Below are 10,546 nucleotides of genomic sequence, written 5' to 3' on the forward strand. Positions count from 1 at the left end.
CAACATAAAAAACACAAGATACACTTACAATTAGTGCACCAACCCAAAAAAACTCCCTCCCCCATTTACACTCATTCACGCAAAAGGGTTGTTTCTTTCTGTTATTAATATTCTGGTTCCTACATTATATATCAATATATATCAATACAGTCTGCAAGGGATACAGTCCGTAAGCACACATGATTGTGCGTGCTGCTGGTCCACTAATAGTACTAACCTTTAACAGTTAATTTTACTCATTTTCATTAATTACTAGTTTCTATGTAACTGTTTTTATATTGTTTTACTTTCTTTTTTATTCAAGAAAATGTTTTTAATTTATTTATCTTATTTTATTTTATTTTTTTAAAAAGGAGCTTATCTTCACCATACCTGGTTGTCCAAATTAGGCATAATAATGTGTTAATTCCACGACTGTATATATCGGTATCGGTTGATATCGGTATCGGTAATTAAAGAGTTGGACAATATCGGAATATCGGCAAAAAGCCATTATCGGACATCCCTAGTAGATACTGAAGTTAATTAATTAACTTTGCCTTTATTTCTTTCACAGAAAAGAGTAATTTGTATCATTTTTACAGTAGGATACAGAGACCACACAAATCCACTCTTCATTAGGGCAGGATTATTAAAACTGAAAGACATTGTATAATTGCATACTCTATTAGTGATGTTCAAAGCTTGAAATAAAGTTCTTCCGAAGGACTGACAAAAGTTATTTGTGTTCACGTCTGAAGATGAGAACCACAGAAGGCCGTATGATTTTAAACATCCAAGAGTGCGAACAAATTTGAAACAAATGTGCTTGTCTGTTGCTGGTGTGAAAGCATGGAATTCTCTAAAGAAAGACTTAAAAAGTTGCAAGAATATCTTTGAATGTAAAAAGAGTTATAAAAAGAGACAACTGGAATTATATCAAACTGATTTTTGATTTTGATTGGACGTGTTATTGTGAAAATGCTTAAACTAAAATTAAAAAGTATGTTGGAGTTGGGGTGTTGGTGGAGGGAACAGTTATAAAGTAATCTAAAATAATTTGTGTTAAAAAGGGGGCAGAGAAATATAAAAATATTATTCTTCCATCTGCTCCTTTCTGATCATGGAAATGTATAAGGAACAAAAAAACAATGAAAGTGTCAACTGTACATGGCTTGTATATATGCATTTTCATGAAAGGAATAAAAAGAAATGATGAATGATGAAGTCATATTACGTTCTACATATGGTGATTGTTCATATTCATCTTGGAGAAAGCAAACATTCAAGTTTGAGTACACAGTGGTATTTCAGTTTGAGCACATGACAAGATAAGACCCCTTAGTTTGATTTTTGCAGGTGAATTGGATCACTTCTCATAGGAAGGAGCGCCTAATTGGGACTTCGGAATGCAAAAGTGATAGCCCTATCCTTGAGAGGAGACTACCTGTCTAGTTCAAACACCAACATTTAAGTTATGACTTAAAGCAGTTGTTTTCCAGACACTTACACACAAACATCTCCTTTTATGGTCAGGTGGTGCTGTTTAGACTAAGCGCACACCTAGACAGACAAAGAAGGAATATATAAACTGATGGTTTGGTTTCTCCAGGTTAGGAATCCTCCATTTTTGACTAAGATTCCTCCGGGTACTGCAGACCTGTTTAAATGACGCTCGCTTGTAATAAAGCAACTTTTGGTTCAGCAAAGCGTCTCCGACGTCTCTTCTGATCCAACTACGCAACTCGGCCCGGGAGGGGACGACAAGACCAAAAATACACTTCAATACTTAAGCCAGTGCTTGTCAATTATTTTCTGTTACGTTTCCCCGCTCCCAGGAAAAAGAAAACATTTGTTCATACAATTTATAAATACATCTATCCATAACATTGCATCTTTATTAACATAAAAAAACAAAACAGAAATAAATATAGATCAACTTACAACAAATAATACATGTATTAACATTGTGTTTTAGTTTGTAGCAGAAAGGTTTAAAGTGCATCATTTTGCTTGAAATTTAAAAATAATAATCTCATTGAAACTATAAACATTTTTTGACCGACTTGAGCCATTTGATAGTAAAAAATATAATAAAATACACTGAATAAATAACAATACATTTACTAATCAGCAACATTTCCCCAGGAGCACATAGTATATTAAATCATTTAACTTACAAAACAAAAAAGTATGCAACAATATGTGCTTTTTTTAATAAATCAAAATGACAAAGTCAGAATTAATTGCTACAGTGGGCACATTTTGCAGTGCACAGCTAGTCGAAGCACAACACATGACCCAAGGATCCTTTATGACAAGATCACTGCTGTTTAAAAAAAATAAAAATCTACCGCCAAAAATGCTAGTCAAAGATCCGCTTTACTACAGAGGCACTCTGCTGTTTATAAGGACCTATTGCAAAAACGCAAGTCAAAAGTCCTCTAATTGACAGGATTGCTGCAATTTTTAGGACTCTACTGCAAAAAAAATGCTTGTCAAAGATCCTCTATTTGACAGGATCGCTGCTGTTTTTAAAATTATACGGCTAAAAATGCTAGTCAAAGATCCTCTATGGAACAGAGGCGCTCTGCTATTTATAAGGACCTCTTGCAAAAACACAAGTCAAAGATCCTCTATTTGACACAATCGCTATGCTGTTTTTAGGAATCTACCGTCAAAAATGCTGGTCAAAGATACTTTATAGCACAGAAGCGCGCTGAAGTTTGGATTTATTACAAAAACACAAGTCAAAGATTTTCTATGTGATAGGATCGCTGCTGTTTTGAAGAACGTACTGCCAAAATGCTGGTCAAAGATCCTTTATAACACAGAGGCGCTCTGCTGTTTATAAAGACCTATTACAAAACACTAGTCAAAGATCCTCTATTTGACAGTATCGCTGCTGTGCTTACAGTAAGAATCTACTGCCAGAAGAGCTTGTCAAAGATCCTCTAGAGCACAGAGGCGCTCTGCTGTTTATAAAGACCTATTGCAAAACACTACAGTCAACGATCCTCTATTTGACAGGATCACTGATGGTTTTAAGAATCTACCGACAAAATGCTAATCAAAGATCCTCCAAATTGACTGCACTGCTGCTGTTGTGACGAACTTCCCAACTTTTAAACTCACCTGGCAGGCTGGTCTGATGTCCTTTCAGGGTCCCATCCATGACGCCTTTGATGCATCAGTCTGGGGTTCTTTTCTTTTGAAAACACATACAAAAGTCGTATGACAATAAAATAATCACTCCTCGTGAGCAACGTAGATAAATGAGAATAATTAAACAAGACATTTTGTTAAAAGGAGTATTTTTATAAGGAAATAATGTAGTTTTCATTTCGGGTATCTGGCGACATCTGCTGTCTAACATGTGCAACTGCAGTACAGCCTGCTTTAAGGATGTACTGCCATGATGCAAATGAGCATTCTAACAATTATTTGTAATTGTAATTGGATTTAAAGTACCAGTGATTGTCACACACACTCTGTGTGGTGAAATTTGTCCTCTGCATTTGACCCATCCCCTTGTTCACCCCCTGGGAGGTGAGGGGAGCAGTGGGCAGCAGCGGTGCCGCGCCCGGGAATCATTTTTGGTGATTTAACCCCCAAATCCAACCCTTGATGCTGAGTGTCAAGCAGGGAGGTAATGGGTTCCATTTGTATAGTCTTTGGTATGACTTGGCCGGGGTTTGAACTCACAACCTACCGATCTCAGGGCGGACACTCTAACCACTAGGAATTAAGAACAAAGTTGGGAGGGTTGGACTTACAGGTTGCCCCAGTCAGAATGAGTCATGGTTGCTAAAACTTGACAAGACTGACTTTAGTGATTTTAGTGAAAAAGGAGAGCAAGTGTTGGGGTTATGTCCTTCATACCGACAGCCATCAGACTGTATAATGCATATGTTCCTTTTTGACTGTACTTAAATGTATAATAAACTGTATTTATATTATTCACATGTGAATAGTGCTGTATAATAGACTGTATTTATATTATCCATATGTGAATAATGCTGTATAATAGACTGTATTTATGTTATTCACATGTGAATAATGCTGTATAATAAACTGTATTTATGTTATTCACATGTGAATAATGCTGTATAATACTGTATTTATGTTATTCACATGTGAATAATGCTGTATAATAGACTGTATTTATGTTATTCACATGTGAATAATGCTGTATAATAGACTGTATTTATGTTATTCACAAGTGAATAATGCTGTATAATACTGTATTTATGTTATTCACATGTGAATAATGCTGTATGATATACTCTATTTATGTTATTCACATGTGAATAATGCTGTATAATAGACTGTATTTATATTATTCACATGTGAATGATGCTGTATAATAGACTGTATTTAAGTTATTCACATGTGAATAATGCTGTATAATAGACTGTATTTAAGTTATTCACATGTGAATAATGCTGTATAATAGACTGTATTTAAGTTATTCACATGTGAATAATGCTGTATAATAGACTGTATTTATATTATTCACATGTGAATGATGCTGTATAATAGACTGTATTTATGTTATTCACATGTAAATAATGCTGTATAATAGACTGTATTTATATTATTCACATGTGAATAATGCTGTATAATAGACTGTATTTATATTATTCACATGTGAATAATGCTGTATGATAGACTGTATTTATGTTATTCACATGTGAATAATGCTGTATGATAGACTGTATTTATGTTATTCACATGTGAATAATGCTGTATGATAGACTGTATTTATGTTATTCACATGTGAATAATGCTGTATAATAGACTGTATTTATATCATTCACATGTAAAAATACCTAAATGTTTATTGTCCATTGTGAGCGAACTGTGGTGCTGAATTTCCCCCAGGGATCAATAAAGTACTTTCTATTCTATTCTATTCTATTCTATTCTATTCTATTCTATGTAGCCTCTCTCTCTGAGTTTTTTGGAGCTGGGGCACGACCAAGATAAAAGCTCAGGCTATCTACCTGGTAGCATAAGGCTTGAAAGTGTGACGTGGAAACCCATTGCATTGTGGGTCTTGTCGGAATCTGACTAACTTATTTAAATGGCCAATGGAAGACTCTGTGCTTAAAACCTGTTTTTTATGTTTTATTTATTTTATTTATTTATTTTTTATCGTGTTCTGTTTGTGTTGTGTTTGCTCGGTACTCGTATTATCTTTTAACCTGCCCATCGTACAGCACTTTGGCTACCCCTGTGGTAAATTTTAAATGTGCTTTATAAATAAAGTTGATTTGATTTGGTTTGATTTATGTGGTTTTAGTTTTTTTCTTTAACACGTTTTACAACGAGACGCGAACGTGCGACCATTAACTGCCACAACTGAGGTCATGATTACTTCAGGGGGGGAAAAAAAGTATTTGGTGAGATTTTTCTCATTTCCGGCGTGGAAGCAAAGCCGAAAGAAGTCGGGTTATGAAGCTAATAAATAGACGGGGAATAGCCTGGATAGCAGCCGTGAGACGATCAAACATGACTTTTAACGCCATCACCTGGTACATGTTGGTGTGTTCACGGCATTTCCACACTGGTACATTTGAATGTTTTATTCAGTTACACACCTAGCGTTAGCCAAACTAGCTGCGGACAAGTTTACTTACAACGTATAGTATTTTGGAAAAAAGCATGTTGTCTGTTTACTTTTAGTCTTTGCTAAGTACAAAAATGAATGAGTATTATTTTCAGAGAGCCGCGGTCAAAGTATTTAAAAGTAATAATGGGCTGCTTATAAAACGAGGCCGGGGGACCACACGCATCTCGAACACATAAGAGATGAAAGACATAGATTATGCGCGATTTGAAGAAAGGACAATGAGCCTTAACAGATTTTCCATTCAGGAATCTTCACCGGTATTAACATTTATTACGTAGACGAAATATAGACAAGTTTGGTGTCACTTTTACTCGGAAGTGCTCATAGCTCATATGAGTCAATTCCACCATTTTTATTTTTTCCAGTTAGCGAGCCTTTGGAATAGGGTACAGTTTGTCTCGGTATGGTGCCTTGCTTTTTTAAAAATTTTTTACAATCCATTTTTGTTGCTCACTTTTACATTGTAAACCAGGGGTGTCCAAACTTTTGGCCCTGAGGGCCGCATGAGACACAAAACAATTTGGTTGAGGGCCAAAAGCAGACTGCATGTAAATATATAAATATATATATATATACAGTATATATATATATATATATATATATATATATATATATATATATATATATATATATATATATATATATATACACATATACATATATATACACAAAACTCAAAACCAGTGAAGTTGGCACGTTGTGTAATTCGTAAATAAAACCATAATACAATGATTTGCAAATCGTTTTCAACTTATATTCAGTTGAATAGACTGCAAAGACAAGATATTTAATGTTCGAACTGAGAAAAATATTTTTTTTTTGCAAATAATCATTAACTTAAAATTTAATGGCAGCAACACATTGCAAAAAAGTTGGCACAGGGGCATTTTTACCACTGTGTTACATGGCCTTTCCTTTTAACAACACTCTGTAAACGTTTGGGAACTGAGGAGACCAATTTTTGAAGCTTTTCAGGTGGAATTCTTTCCCATTCTTACTTGATGTACAGCTTAAGTTGTTCAACAGTCCGGGGTCTCCGTTGTGGTATTTTAGGCTTCATATTGCGCCTTTTCAATGGGAGACATGTCTGGAATACAGGCAGACCAGTCTAGTACCCGCACTCTTTTACTATGAAGCCACGCTGTTGTAACACGTGGCTTGGCATTGTCTTGCTGAAATAAGCAGGGGCGTCCATGATAACGTTGCTTGGATGGCAACATATGTTGCTCCATCACAGATGCTGGCTTTTGAACTTTGCGCCTAGAACAATCCAGATGGTTATTTTCCTATTTTTCCGGAAGACACAGCGTCCACTTCCAAAAACAATTTGAAATGTGACCTCGTCAGACCACAGAAGACTTTTCCACTTTGCATCAGTCCATCTTAGATGAGCTCGGGCCCAGCGAAGCCAGCGACGTTTCTGGGTGTTGTTGATAAATGGCTTTCGCTTTGCATAGTAGAGTTTTAATTTGTACTTACAGATGTAGCGACCAACTGTAGTTACTGACAGTGGTTTTCTAAACTGTTCCTGAGCCCATGTGGTGATATCCTTTACACACTGATGTCGCTTTTTGGTGCAGTACCGCCTGAGGGATCGAAGGTCCGTAATATCATCGCTTACGTGCAGTGATTTCTCCAGATTCTCTGAAACTTTTGATGTAATTATGGACCGTAGATGGTGAAATCCCTAAATTCCTTGCAATACCTGGTTGAGAAATGTTGTTCTTAAACTGTTCGACAATTTGCTCAGGCATTTGTTCATAAAGTGGTGACCTTCGCCCCATCCTTGTTTGTGAATGACTGAGCATTTCATGGAAGCTGCTTTCATACCCAATCATGGCACCCACCTGTTCCCAATTAGCCTGTTCACCTGTGGGATGTTCCAAATAAGTGTTTGATGAGCATTCCTCAACTTTCTCAGTCTTTTTTGCCACTTGTGCCAGCTTTTTTAAAACATATTGTCGGCATTAATTTCCAAATGAGCTAATATTTGCAAAAAATAACAACTTATTCCAGTTTGAACGTTAAGTATCTTGTCTTTGCAGTTTATTCAATTGAATATAGGTTGAAAAGGATTGTATTTTGTTTTTATTTACAATTTACACAAAGTGACAACTTCACTGGTTTTGGGTTTTGTACATATATACATATATATATATACATATATATATATATGTATATATATACACATATATACATATACACACATATATACATACAGTATATACATATACATACATATATACGTTAGGTCAGGAAAAAACACAGAGGTTATATCATCCCTACAAGCCTGTTTCGCAGGTTTCCCTGCTCGTCAGGGGATTTTATTAATAAAATCTCCTGACGAGCAGGAAAACCTGATTTTATGAAAAAAATCCCCTGACGAGCAAGAAAACCCGCAAAACAGGCTTGTAGGGATGATATAGCCTCTGTGTTTTTTCCTGACCTAACGTATATTCCGCTCTACCCCCGTATTGAGCACTGTATAACGGATAAACCACATCACCCTTGATCACCCCCCGGAAGGTGAGGGGAGCAGTGAGCAGCAGCTGTGGCCGCACCCTGGAATCATTTTTGGTGATTTAACCCTTGATGCTGAGTGCCAAGCAGGGAGGTAATGGGTACCATTTTTATAGTCTTTGGTATGACTCGGCCGGGGTTTGAACTCACAACCTACCGATCTCATATATATGCACATATACATATATATACACAAATAAGTACATACATGTACATACATACATACATACATATATTTATATGTATATGTATGTATATACACACATACTGTATGCACACACACATATATATATATATATATATATATATATATATATATATATATATATATATATATATATATATATATATATATATATATATATATATATATATATATATATATATATATCAGTGGTGTGCAGTCACTAGAGGCAGGGGAGGCATGGCCTCACCTGCCATCATGGAAAGAAAAAAAAAAGTAAGAAGAAAAAAAAAACAATTAAAAATTATTATATGTATCCAGTGATTATACTAAAGTTATTTTCCATTTAACTTCACCAGTTTTAGATTATTTTTATTTTTATTTTCACATTTGCCGTTCAAATACTGAGAAGAGACGGTGCGGTGATCAGCAGCCAGTTGAGGCACGTCACTGATTTGTGCCTCAACATGGATTGCGCAATGACTCGGCTAACTGCTGGCCTGCTGTGCAGTGAGACTGTATTGCTATATGAATTATATTATACATTTCCATAGTTTAGTTAGCTGAGGTATATAATGTACAGTGTATTTTGTCAACCACTGTATGTGTGTAAAGTATTTTTAGTGCTGAGCATTCATAAAACTCTGCTGCAAAGACACACTGTGTGAGGCTCGTCTCATAACCCCGCCTCCTGGTGCCAAGCACCTCCACCACAGAATGCACCGCCCGACGGGAGCGCCGCGGCCACACCAACCAAAGCCCACACCCAAACCCTCCACGTGCAAGACCGAATCCACCCAAAAAAAGTTACTTAACAAGAAGCCAAAAAGTGCAAAAACAACAATGCTCGCGCTGCAGGAGCCGCGAACGACCGCAGGGACACAACATTAGGTACACCTGCACTGCAGGTTCATATGTTTGTAAATCTGACTGTGATGATGCAGTCGTGCCTCACCAGACATTAACCTCACCGCACGCCACTGATATATATATATATATATATATATATATATATATATATATATATATATATATATATATATATATATATATATATATATATACAGATATATACACACATATATACACCCACATATATGTACATACAAACACATATGTACATACATATATATCATGCTTTGTAATGAATTAAATGGGTGGATTTTGTTTTCGCACCATGACTCGGGAAGTTTGTTTGCATTGGGTCATATAAGTAAATGCTGCGCTCATTGCCATTCAAAGCATGAGTGGTCATAGACCCGAATGACTCTTGCTGTTCACAAGATGGCCAGAAGCATATGAATTGACTATTAAGATGATTTGAAATCTTTTTCCTATGGCTACCCACAATGCACTGCAACACCAGGTGGCTTTTTCGAGCCTTATGGGGTTTATGGGGCCTGGTCATGTGCCCTGATTTCTTCCGCTAGTCCTAACAACAATGCTTTTTTAAAAGGTGTGTACCATAGGTCAAGTATGACACCGTTAAATACCCCACACAGCAAGACTGGTGTCATTATACGACAGAAACTACAAAATGTTTGCGTGCAATTTGTGTCCTTTGAGGGCTTCTGTCACTGTTCTGAACACCAAACTAACTTTTGAATGCAAAAGTGCAACAAGCTGAGAACATCCACACAAATAAACACACCCTTCTCCATCCAACATCTGCTTTTTTTTTTTTTTGCTTTTTTTTTTTCCATGACGCAACATCTTTTTTCATGCAAAACTCCGACAAAAGTCCTCCTCTCACACTTGCACCCGAGCTAACACAGTTGGCGCTACGTGACTGGGGTGCAGATGGCGGGCGAGGTGTGTGTGTGTGTGTGTGTGTGCAAGTGTGTGAGAGTGTGTGTGCAAGTGTGTGTGTGTGTGTGTGTGTGTGTGTGTGTGTGTGTGTGTGTGTGTGTGTGGAAGGTCTCTTTGAGCTTGAAGTTTATGTTAAACACTTTGCACCGAGGCTTTGTGATTAGTGTTTATGATTTATGCTCCTTAAGAAACGGAGGGTAAAAATGTAGATGAAGATTTCGGGGGCCACAGGTGCACCAGGAGGATGATTGGCGGTGCACGTCTTTGTGCTGCAATGAGCTATAAATATTGCATTCAGGCGTCGCTTTAGCACACAATGAGTGATGGTGTGCGTGTGCAGAATGCAGCGCCGAGTTCCAAACCGTTGCCAAATTGTGGACTGAACCCTCCAATAAAAAAAAAAAGGACTTAGGAAGTAT

This window comes from Entelurus aequoreus, linkage group LG28, assembly GCF_033978785.1.
Source record: "Entelurus aequoreus isolate RoL-2023_Sb linkage group LG28, RoL_Eaeq_v1.1, whole genome shotgun sequence".
In the NCBI taxonomy this organism is placed as follows: domain Eukaryota; kingdom Metazoa; phylum Chordata; class Actinopteri; order Syngnathiformes; family Syngnathidae; genus Entelurus; species Entelurus aequoreus.